We start from the raw sequence: 13,086 nt of genomic DNA on the forward strand, positions 1-13,086 counted from the left end.
GTATAAGAAAGGAAACTTAATGCAAATGTTAATTTATTCAAGAGTAAAACTACAATAGAGAATATAAAACAAATTGTGGGTTTTTTAACACTAAAAAAAGGAAAATATTGCCTAAAGAAGTTACAAATAAAGTATATATAGAGAGTTTATATGTGCTTATTAAAATTTATGAAATATTTCACAGTTTAAAAAAAACAGAGGAAAGAAGGAAAAATTATTTTTTCACAGTTGGCCCCTTGGAAAGATATGAACTCATTCGAAAGGCAGTGGAAGGATTTTGTTGTTTTCAATGTTACTGTTGTTTTAGTTTTAGCAGGTACACCTAAGATTCTGTTTTGAAAATGATCCAGTCTGAGACACTGCCCTTTCAGAAGAGCTAAAGGACTCTGAAAAAATTATCCAGTCCAAGGAATCAATAATACTTAGGGAAACCTACAAATTTGTGTTCTTATATTATGTATGTTTCTATCAATCATACAGACTGTATCATCAACATTTTTTAAGTCAATATATGAGCCACAGCAGTATGGAGACAATTTTTTTTTAACAGAAATTAATAAGTAGGAGGCATGGAAGGGAAAAAAATGAGAAAGCAGGAAACATAAGCAAGTTACAGGATAAAATAAGGTCAAGGTAAAGGTAGGTGCATAAATAGCAAAGAGGACGGAGTTTAGAATTTTACCAAAGGAACGAGAAAAAAAAAATGTCATGGAAAAGGCATCTGAAGATAAATCACATTACAGATGCATGTAATAAATGCAATCAGATTATTTTTTTATATTTTTGTTTGGTTTGACATTGAGATCTCTGACATTTCAGTGTGAGGAATGATAGAAGGAGAATAAATAAACTACACTCAGAAGTAACAACGTCATCAAAAGAGAGAAATAAAGGACTCTGGTTTCTCCCAGTTATTTGAGAAAATAATTGTTATACGTTGATCCGATGGCTAGCCTTCCAAAGGTAACTCACATAAAACAGGCAGGCTTCTTCCTCTTTCCCAGACAGAGATAATATTTTAAACATAATAGACCATTCAGTTTTTCCTCAGAGATGCCGCCCAATTATACTATTAAGCACAGCAGTGAGGAGTGTAAGTCTGGGAGTGAAATTTGTGCCATTTGTTGCTGGGTCAGTGGGGGTGTGTATTACACCCGTGGTCCAACTTCCTTTCTTGTCTCACAATCTGACTTCCATAATCCACACTGCTTATATCATGACTTAAAACTGTCATATATTTTTAAAATGATGGTAAAATACCACATGTGGATAATAGATGATGTGTGACTCTAAACTTCAGGTTGTATTCAGGGATTATAGCAGGTGAGCAAGCACGTGTGTGTGTGCGTGTGTGCGTGTAAGAGAGAGAGAGAGAGAATACAAAGAAAATGGAATGATTATGATTGTAAACTGTGGGTGCAGTGGATGTTTTGCTCCTCTACACTCCCTCCCCAACATTGAAATATTCATTGCCACAGCTGCAAGAGTGACGGTAGCTGATATCTGTCAGCTGAGTCTTTCTCTGGTACTTGAACTTGGTTGAACAGAGTTGTTTCAATCAAGGTTATAATTGGTAGCTGCAGAGGAATAAAGTCTCAGTCCCATTTCTCCAATTTTGTACAATTCCAAAGAGCCATCTCAGCTCCAGTCATCCCCATAGAATCCACTGAGGATTTTGTTTCAACTTTATCACAGTCCAACGTTCACCTCTTCAGGGTCCTGCTTCTTTCACTCCCTCAAATGTGTTGATCTCAAGAGTGCTCACTAATAAACGTCCTATTTACAAATGTTTAGCTAAGAGTCTGCCTCCTAGGAAACCTAGGACAACTCTTAGCGGACAAATGGCACCAGAAATAGTCCAGGAAAGCAGCCCTGAAGATAGGATATTGAAGTTGATCAACCAACAACACATCAGCAATGAGAACCCCACCTCTGGTGACAGGGGGAACAGGAATATTCCATAGCAGTTGGTAGTGCTGCTATCCTATCTCCTCACACAGAAGTTTACTGGGATGATATATCCACTGGCAAGAATGAACTGGTACATGAAATGTATCAGATATTTGAGAAACATGCGATAAACTGTAATGATAAAGCATGCGGATCTTGAGCATTGTATATATTAGAGACCTACAATAAAAGTCCCAGGATACATAACAAATGAAAGGCTAAGGGTCTTCTGCACAGCATATAAACAGGCTGCTGCAATCAGAAAACTGAAAAGGTTTGGGATGTAGCCCCATACTCAACATCACTAATCATTAGAGAAATGCAAATCAAAGCAACAGTGAGGTACCTCCTCACACAGGTCAGAATGGCCATCATCAAAAAATCTACAAACAATAAATACTGGAGAGGGTGTGGAGAAAAGGGAACCCTCTTGCACTGTTGGTGGGAATGTAAATTGATACAGCCACTATGGAGAACAGTATGCAGGATCCTTAAAAAACTAAAAATAGAACTACCATATGACCCAGCAATCCCACTACTGGGCATATACCCTGAGAAAACCATAATTCAAAAAGAGTCATATACCAAAATGTTCATTGCAGCTCTATTTACAATAGCCAGGACATGGAAGCAACCTAAGTGTCCATCATCAGATGAATTGGTAAAGAAGATGTGGCACATGTATACAAAGGAATATTAGTCAGCCATAAAAAGAAACGAAATTGAGTTATTTGGAGTGAGGTGGATGGACCTAGAGTCTGTCATACAGAGTGAAGTAAGTCAGAAAGGGAAAAGCAAATACCGTATGCTAACATATATATATGGAATCTAAAAAAAAAAAAAAAAAGGTTCTCATGAACTTAGGGGCAGGACACGGGGTGGGGGGAAGGGTAAGCTGGGATGAAGTGAGAGTGGCATGGACATATATACACTACCAGATGTAAAACAGCTCATGGGAAGCAGCCACATAGCACAGGGAGATCAGCTCATGCTTTGTGACCACCTAGAGGGGTGGGATAGGGAGGTTGGGAGGGAGATGCAAGAGGGAGGAAATATAGGGATATATGTATATGTATAGCTGATTCACTTTGTTATAAAGCAGAAACTAACACACCATTGTAAAGCAATTATAGTCCAATAAAGATGTAAAAAGAAAAAAAAAAGTAACAGGGATCTTGAACTATTTAAATTCTCAACTTTCAGAGTTCTGCCAGACCAAGGTAGGGTCCCTGATTAAGAAAATGTGGCAACCTGAGACATGGAACAGTGACACCAACTACAGTGTGACCCTTTGGTCTTGCAGAAGTTGTCCCGTTCATTCATAGTAAACGCTTGAATTCTTCACCGTTTGAAGTCAAAGCTGAGGTTTCTGTTATGCAAGACAGCTGTCTCCTTCAGATCTACGACACCTTCCCTCCTGGCCCCCAGACCAATATTTAGAGTTAAGGCCAGAAAAACCACAAAATGATATGTTTTCTGAGATTTCCTAGGAGACATTCATTTAGCAAAGCTCCAGTGAGAGAGGAACTGGCATCACTGAGTGTAGTGGCAGCTGTCTCTGTAGGACAGGGCTGATGGAAAGCGATGTTGTTACATAAAAGTGCTCTCTGATTGCAACAGCTATTACACCATGCTAAAAATAATGAAGGTAGGGGCTTCCCTGGTGGCGCAGTGGTTAAGAATCTGCCTGCTAATCCAGGGGACACGGGTTCGAGCCCTGGTCTGGGAGGATCCCACATGCCACGGAGCAACTAGGCCCGTGAGCCGCAACTACTGAGCCTGCACGTCTGGAGCCTGTACTCCGCAACAACAGAGGCCGCAATAGTGAGAGGCCCACACACCGCGATGAAGAGTGGCCCCCGCTTGCCACACTGGAGAAAGCCCTTGCACAGAAACGAAGACCCAACACAGCAAAAATAAATTTAAAAAAATAATAATGAAGGTAGATGGTGGCATTTAGTTTAGCAAGTTAGGTGCAGTTATTGTGATGACGAGTGAGACCAAAGAGTCAGTCAGGGATCTCACCCACAGAAAACTGTGGAAGTAGTTACGAGAGCATGGTATCTGTAGAGGCAAGTTAGGTGGGCCACAAGGACGTTGCTTAATCTCCAAATCCCTAACAAATGATGTGTGATTAATCAAGAGGCTGAATGCAGCCACCCCAACAAAAAGACAACAATTCCTTGCCCAGCTTTCAGACCCAGGAACCACTGACTGCAGTATAAGCAGGCTCCCTGGGAGGCATGTCTGGACAATATCACAGCACCTGTGTAGATAGGGTAATATTTCTGTGTATCGTACATAGTTCCCGTAATGATTCTGTGTGTATAGTGTTTAGATAGAGTAATGATTTCTGCAGCCCTCCCCCAAAGACACATATGACCATTTACTTGGGTACACTGGATAAAGGCTAATTCCCAAACATTCTGAGGACTGTTTGGAATGCAGCCAGAGCTGATGTTGATGACCAGGGAACAGAAACACAATCAAGGCTCCACTTTTAGAGTGGAAGCATAAGAGGAGCCGTTATCAATGGACTCCTAGACTCAGTGGGTACATTGGGTCAGTGACCCCACCCACTGGTCACATCTCATCTGCACATGTATAATTAGAGTGAACATAACTTGGTAATTGGCAGAAACCTCACCTTGGTTGTCTGGTGTGTGGGGTAAGGACTATTATATTAGAGGAAGACAAATGAAGAATTCTAAAACTTCATCCTTCTCAGCAAGGTATTAATAAACCATATTAAATAAAAAATTGTACCACATCCTGGGGGTTATAATAGAGATTAGAGCTAACCTTTAAGACCAAGCCTTGTGACGGTAACGTTCCATCACATTTCCATTTAATTCACTAGTCTGGCCATTACAAAATTGAGGCAGAAGCTGTAAAATGATAACAGACTACCACGAAGTCATCCAACTGGTATCTACCATTGCAGCCACTAATCCAGATGTGTTATCTTTGCTAAAGTAAACTGGCATGACTTCGGGAGTACTGTATTTGACCACTGAGCTGATGCATGCGTTCTTTCCATACTTATCAGAAAGGACAGTTTACATTCTCAGTGGATGGATAACCAAATACATTTACAGTTTTTGTCCCAGAGCTATGTGAACTTTTTTGTCCTCTGTCGTATTAGCAGAGGGGACTAGAAACATCTAGATCTGGATTATCTGAATTGGAACAGTATAACGAAGAGACAAGGTTATTACAAGATGAGTCCACAGTGACAAGTCTGTTGGAGGTTTTAATAAGACGCACATACTCCAGAGAGCAGGAGATAAAACCCATGAAGATTCAAGGGCTTGCAATGTCAGTGAAGTTTTTAGGAGACAGTGATCTGTGAAACACTAAGGAATCTCCTCCAAATAAGGAACACACCGTTGAATCCCACACCTTTACCACTAAGAAAGAAACACAAGCTTCCTTGGGTACTAAAAGACAAATCATATTTGCTGCAGCCCATTAATTAGATTATGAAAAAGACCACCCAGTTTGAGTGAGGCCTTAAATAGGAAAGGGGTCTGCAAGACTAGGCTACCATGCAAGTGGCCCTGCTGCTTGAACCATGTGACGTGGACACTGAATTACAGTTGTGTTACCATTCCATTCAGGAATGAGACTGAAAAAGGTAGTGAAAAGGAATTCTCCTAAAGATGGAACAAACAAATGGTTTAACTGATTGGCCGGGGGCCTAGAAAATATTGGAAGATTGGGGGAAAGGGGTACATTAGATTCCTAGGATTTCCGTAACAAATTACCACAAACTTGGTACTTAAAACAGTGGGCATTTATTCCTTCAAAATAATGAAGGTGAAACCGAGTGGGGCCCTGTGGGGCTCCCAGGCATGGACGCCTTTCTGTCCCCCATTTCTTGTGGGCAAGACTCCAGCCTCCAGGACCTTCCCTGAGTTCCAAAGGGCGGATTCCCACAGTTGCTAATTAAGGGAGGAGCAGCCAGAAAACCACTTGAGGCCAGATTAAAGGGACCAGAGAAGCTCATCAAGATCAGGAGACCTGAGATGAGATTAGGGAGAGCAAGCCCTGATCACACCCTAATCTTGTCAGAGATCCCACCTTTGAACCATGTTATAGAACCCTAATCAAATCCTCCTGGGTGGGGACATATCCCCACCCGTCATTTTTCAAGGCAGAAGCCTGGTGTGCCCTCCTCTGCCTGGCAAAGCAATAAAGCTATCCTTCTCTACTTCACCCAAAACTCTTTCTCCGAGATTTGATTCGGCACCGGTGCAGAGAGGCCGAGCTTTCAGTAACAAAGCTAGAAGCCCAAAATCAAAGTGTTCACAGAATGACCACATTCTCTCTGGAGGCTCTAGGGGAGAACCCACTTCTTTACCTTTTTCAGCTTCCAGTCCCTGTCAAAATTCCTCAAGCTGTGGTTGTACTACTCCAATCTCTGCCTTTCTGGTCACATCACTTCCTCCCTATATCTTATCTTCTGTCTGTCTTCTCCTTTGTGTACCTCTTACAGGGATACTTGTCATTAGATTTAGGGCCCACCCAGATAATCCAGGATAATGTCCTCATCTCAAGATCCTTAACTGCATCTGCAAAGACTCTTCTTCACAAAAGGTAAAAGGGTATCCAAGCTAAGTCCCCAATATAATATTATCTCTAGGAGACCATCAGGTGCTTGATGACAAGTTGACAATATTAGATCCTTTATATCCTGGAGCGGTCAGTAATTCTTTCTGACTGCATTAACTTATATTCCAGTTATGGTTTTGCCTTTCCTGCATGAAGGACCTCAGCCAGCGTCCTCTCCAAGATCACAAAATGAAAATATTTTTCAAAAGATTTTAAAACCCTCACAAATGATGTAAAATGACTAAGGTATGAATTTAAAATAAAAGACAAATAATTCCCAGTTGAATTCTGAATTAGAAGAAACACAAGAGCATCTAAAATAGATAACCCATTAAAAGAAATAGAAGGTGAGGAGGGGAAAATTTTTTAATAAAAAAAACTGTACAGTTAAAAAAGATTTTTTCTAAAAGTGAAAAATGTGGGGAACAGTCAATAAACAACTTATGGATTATAAGAAACCCTGAAGAAGAAAATCAAAGCAAGGTAAAACAATAAATACTAAAAGCCGTTATTTCAAAAAGCTATTGGAAAATTTAAAAATTTAAACAATAAATTGAAAGAAGGCACTTCATAACTGAGACTATAAACCCAGAAAGATCAACAGCCAAACATATTCTTGCAAAATTCCTGAACTTTAAACAAAATAAAAAATCACTTGGTCATGTAGGCAAAAAGAGAAAATAACTTATGTGGGAAAGAAAATTAGACTGTCATCAGTTATTTTTGCAGTAACACTTTATGCCAAAATGAAATGAAAATACAAATGAAAGAAAATGTGAGCGAAGAATTTTACACCAGTAACACTGACACTCAAGTATTAAGAATACTCTTCCAAGAACTCAAGGAATATAACTCCCATAAGCACCTCTTGAGAAATCAACAACAGAATAAGCAGCACACAACGAACATAACTTGAGAAATATCAGTTTAAAATTCTAGGCATGGAAGTGAAGATTCAATAAAAGGGACTTGTAGAGTAAAACTACGTGAGAGTTGAAAAAGAGTCTAGTTTGTAATGGTTCCGTGTTCAGACAATGTAGATAAAGTACAACTATTAAAATACAGGGAAAATGAGAAAAGCATGTGAAAAAAATTTAACTTTTTTCACTATTTTGACATTGATAATTATCATTATTGATAATAATGATATTATTATTCTGATGCTACTGTGTGCTTAATGTGTGATAAAGTAAGCAGGATAACCTTTATCCTTTCATTCCTTTGTGTCCTTGAAAATCAGGATTAGCTTTGTAGAAGAATGTACATATACAGATGTAATATGCAAGAAGTAAAAAACCCTGTAGTCCTGAATTTTAATTGGTAGCGTAAATTTATGAGGTTTTCAAAAATAAATTTTATATAAAAAATTCAGATATTTTACATGTAACAATATTTTATAGTATGCTTATTTATTTAAATATATTTATAAATAAATATACTTATTTAATCCATCTAGTAGACTTCTAAGATGACTCCCAATGATCCCAGCCTCCTGGTATTCATGGCCTGGTATAACCCCTACTCTTGAGTAACTTGCTTCTAACAAAAAGATGGCAACAATGAGGGATATCACTTCTGTGATTATAGTACAAGAGATTATAGCCTCCATCTTCTTAGGAGACTCTCCATATGGCTTTGTCAGCTTGCATGGTTTGATAAAATAAGCTGCCATGTTGAAGAAGCAAGAAATTTAGGGCAGCTGCCATCCAAAGGTGAGCTAAGAACTGAGAGCCTCAGTCCAATGCATGAGGAACTGAACTCTGCCAGCAACCATGTGAGCTTGGGAGTGAATCTTCCCCAGCTGAGTCTTCAGATGGGACCCCAGCCCTGGAAAACACTTTGATTGTGGTATGGTAAGAGATTTGAATATTGTGTTCCTGAGTCCCAATATATGGTCAATACTCAGTAAATATATTTGAAGTGAGTGAAGATGTTAGAGCACATTTTTAGAATATATATATTCTAAATATATACAATGTAAGTAATTATTAAATTGCAATTTATTTAAGATTATGTTTAACAGGGTTTTAAGTTTCTAATAGAAAATTTAAAAAAATTCATTCTTTAAGAGTTAACCATCCTCTGAAAATTATCAGATAGAGCTTTTATGTTTAAAAAAAAAATCCTGTTCTTATGGGGTATTGATAAAATGATTGCCCAAAGAACAGTGTTGGCTGGTGAGAGTTTTCAGCTAATTACGTCATTATGAATTCCCTTCATATTTGTGGAACATGTAATGCCTCTTTGTATGGAGCCATTTCTAATTATAAGGCACTTTTATACAAAAATTCAGAACGGGCTGATTGATTGCTCATCTATTAGTTTGGAAGGTGCTCAGAAGCTGGGAAGTGAAACTGAGAGATAAGTATTATTAACAGATGACCAGCTTCAGATAAGGTACACAATTCAGCCCATACCAAACCCTAAGGGGTTTAGTCTTCTAAATGAACTTAGATGGAAGGAGGGATATGGAGAGACATTCTATCTTTAATACAGCAATTGTTCTTCATTAGTAAGGCTAGAAATATAATTCTCTTTGGTCATTGCTGAATTGAATCCTAGTTTTTCTTTTGCTACCCAGAGTGGGCAGTGATTGAAAAAGCACCTTCCACTATCAGCAGGAAGTATTTGAAGATGGTGGTGTTGGAAATGCATGATTTCTTAAAGAGAAGGAGTAAGTGATTTACAATTAAAAGATGTATGATAATTTCACCAAGTAAAAGGCAGACATGTTTGTTTACTTTTAAACCAAGTTAATAGTTTTACTATTTAGAAATATTTTTATATTTCATGGAATCTAGATGCTATTGACTTTAAGAGATTTCTAAGAAAAAAATGTTGCCATTTATAATTGTAAAATGCTTCCTGATTTTAGAGATGATAAAATGTGGAAGTATGTGAATTATAAAATATTGTATGAGTTACTAAATTACCAGGCCATGGATATTAACTTGGATATTTCAGGGCACACACAAAAGGTGGTCTTGCTTTTCTGTTTATGTCTGATGCAGCCCATTCTATTATCTTCCAGGCATAATGCAAACACTCATTCCTCTTGCTTTAGTAATTAGAAAATATTAAGTGAAACACTTTTTTTTTCACTAAAAAATGCCTGTCCTCTCAATTTTTAATGAAACTCTAGGTCCCAAGGATATAATCTGATGGTAAATGAAGGAGAAAGCTATTATCAACTTACACATGCTTCACGTAGACTACTCTTCACAAAGCTATGAGAAGGTATACTGTGCCTTTCTGAGGGGGATAAATGCTCGTGAGATCTACATGATCTCAGCTCAGCATTTTCACAGCTCCTATATGTCCCTACACTAAGTGGAAGGTAGATAGAGATTTCAGGCATTCACAAAATTTTAGTGACCCTTGAGACCTGAACATTTGTATGAGTGAAAAATTTCCACTAAATCCAGATTTTCATGTAGTAGGCAAATGAGGCTGTGACAAAGTGTACTTAAAGGTTCACAGAGATTGTTATGAGGGACAGGTTTTAATTAAGAAAAGCTCCAGAAGGTATGTCCCTTAAAGAGGGCAGATAAATACCAGAACTTTCCAGACTTTGATGCCTGTATCCGTTTTCTAGGGCTGCCATAACAAAGTGACACAGATTGGGTGATTTAAACTACAGAAATTAATTTTCTCATGATTCTGAAGGCTAGAAGTCCAAGATCAAAGTGTCAGCTGGGTTGGATCATTTTTAGGGATTCTTTGGTTTAGAGATGGTCGCCTTTTCTCTCTGCCGTCACATGGTCTTCCCTATGTGCTTCTGTCTTCTAATCTCCTCTTCCTAAAAGGATATGAGTCATATCCAATTAGGGCCCACATATATGGCCTCATTTTACCTTAATTAACTCTTCAAAGGCACTATGTCCAAATACAGTCACATTCTGAGGTAATGGGGATGAGGACTTCAATATATGAATGGCGGGGGGGGGGCGCAGAATTCCATCCACAACAAATCCCAAGGGATTTAGTTTTCTAAATGAATTTAGAAATTACACAGCTACTTACACAGCTACTTTGGGCCTGGCCTCTGATGTTATGAGTTCAAGTGATTGTGATGTCGGTCTATTTGATGTAACTTCTGAGTTTTTGAGCCCAAGTATTCTGGACTTAGAGATGGGGTAAAACAGAAGTGGATTTAATGCTCTGGGGGGCAATGTTAGGAATTCTCAGGTATTTTCCATATTAATCAAATAATAACACATATGGATATAGGATATATTTATTCTACCCTGGTACCCAGACTGGCTGCTAAATTTACAACTGCATCAAGAGATTTGGTGGTAGCAATGTGGACACAGATGTAGAATCCTATCAATTCAATGTCACATAAATAAATGGTTTCTTCTTTTCCACTGAATATTCAATTCAGATGAAAGCAGCTGCCTAGTTGCTTGATTTCAAAAGAACACTTGTTCAATAAATTCATAGTGAAGAGAGCAAGGACAATCTAAGTGAATGAATAATAAGATAAATGATGTGGTGCTCCAAAAATATTTCTTTAAATGTATGTTTAAAATTTCTCTTGGGATTTGAATGCTTAAACAGTGGTATAATACTTCATTTAACAAAAAACACACAATAAGGGAGCTAGTGATCATTAGGACAACAAATTCCTGATTACCACTAGTCAGCTTTGTGGAAGTCTACAGGAATTAAAGTTCTAAAGCATGAATACATGAGCAGCCGTTTCACACTTTGTTAGACTGACTTCAAAATTCTGAAAGGCAATGCTGATATCGAAGATTTTCCTTGAAATACAACACTGCCTACCTTTCTGAGTTATTATTCCTCGATACATTAAGGGCAGGATAGGTCTGCCATATTTATCCTATTCTGTCTGATTTTTTCAATACTCCAGAAAATTATGAGTGCCTAGAAAATAGAGCTGTCCTGCTTCATTTTTGCTCTAAATCTTAATTTACCTTTCTTTTTGTATCCCTGATGAAAGACTGCTCCTGTGTTTACTATTTTAGTTTCTGATACTTGAGCGCTTTTATTTAAATGAAATAACAATTGAAGGACAAAGAAATAACAACCTTTTTTAAAAACCTAGCTCTGTAGCCTTATTTGGTCATCAGGCTTTCCCACTACAGAGGCTTTATGATTCACGACTTAAAATCATACAATTACCTTGGCTATTAAAGAAAAGACATACTATAAAATAGAGGTGTTGGGGAGATTTCACTAAGAGGAAATTTCAAGGAGATACTACCACTCAGCTCAATAGAATGTAAATCCCAAGGACAATTGGGTTTTAAATATAAAATCATAACTCCAGTTGCAATCAGAGAATGTTATTACTAGAAGAGATTGATAAACCAATTTGCTACTTTAACAGATGAGAAAACTGAGGCCTAGAGAGATTGATGGCTTATTCAATTAAGAGACTTTGAGACTTTTATTGTAGGAAACTGCAAATTGTGAGTTTTTATAGGTACTCTTCTTTCACTTAAAAAAAATGCCTCCAGCTAATAGAAAAAAAATTTATTTCATTTGGATTAAAACTATCAAGATATTATTGGAGGCTGTGAATATGTGGTTCAATGTAGTTCAGATAAAAAGTATATGTAAAATATTAATTTAACAATTTCTTAATTACTCCTCTTTTAGACTGTTGTTTAAAAAAATCATTTGTAACTCTAATCTCTCAAAAGATATTAAGGACTGCTTTGTCCATTTATTTTTGGCCTGTGTCTTTGATGTAGTTTCCATGCAGTAAAATGGATTTACAATTCCTCCTATGTGAAACCATACAGATAAACTCAAAATCAGGATGCAAAAACATTGCTAGTGGGCTTCCCTGGTGGCGCAGTGGTTGAGAGTCCGCCTGCCAATGCAGGGGACACGGGTTCGTGCCCCGGTCCGGGAAGATCCCACATGCCGTGGAGCGGCTGTGCCCCTGAGCCATGGCCGCTGAGCCTGCGCGTCCGGAGCCTGTGCTCCGCAACCGGAGAGGTCACAGGGGTGAGAGGCCCGCATACCACAAAAAAAAAAAAAAAAAAAAAATTGCTAGTAATTCTATTCTGTGGTATATTTTAATAGCTCATTTATCCTCTGCAATTGGATTAAGAGGGTATTTGTTCTGCTCTATAACTCAAGAAATACCCCCCCACACACACTAAATCACCTGAAAATTCAATCCTAATTCTCTTTTCTGCCAGAACAAAAGGATATGGAATTGTTTTCCACACGTTTGGTGAGGGGAAGAAAAAGAACAAATGAATATGCAAAACAAGTGTGAATAAATGAACAAGATACATAAAAGTTATAGGTGAGTGAAGGGTATTAAATTAGATCAGCAGTCCACAACCTTTTAGGCACCAGGGATGGGTTTTGTGGACGACAATTTTTCCATGGATGGCGGGGGTGGGGGGTGGGGATGGTTCAGGTGGTAACGGGAGCCTTGGGGAGCGATGGGGAGGCGGGGGTGGGGGGGGATGGTTCAGGTGGTAACGGGAGCCTTGGGGAGCGATGGGGAGGCGGGGGTGGGGGGGGGATGGTTCA

The 13,086-nt window shown here is 38.5% G+C and overlaps 1 long non-coding RNA gene across 1 annotated transcript in view; it reads left to right on the plus strand.

Annotated features, from left to right (window-relative positions):
* LOC137233018 (uncharacterized) overlaps nucleotides 1–13,086 on the plus strand; it is a 63,133-nt gene that overhangs the window by 13,121 nt on the left and 36,926 nt on the right. Inside the window, exon 5 of the long non-coding RNA XR_010947265.1 lies at nucleotides 12,744–12,853. This is a non-coding gene — a long non-coding RNA (uncharacterized lncRNA). The remainder of the gene's footprint in view (nucleotides 1–12,743; nucleotides 12,854–13,086) is intronic.

The sequence above is a fragment of the Pseudorca crassidens genome, chromosome 10 (assembly GCF_039906515.1).
Source record: "Pseudorca crassidens isolate mPseCra1 chromosome 10, mPseCra1.hap1, whole genome shotgun sequence".
Lineage (NCBI taxonomy): Eukaryota > Metazoa > Chordata > Mammalia > Artiodactyla > Delphinidae > Pseudorca > Pseudorca crassidens.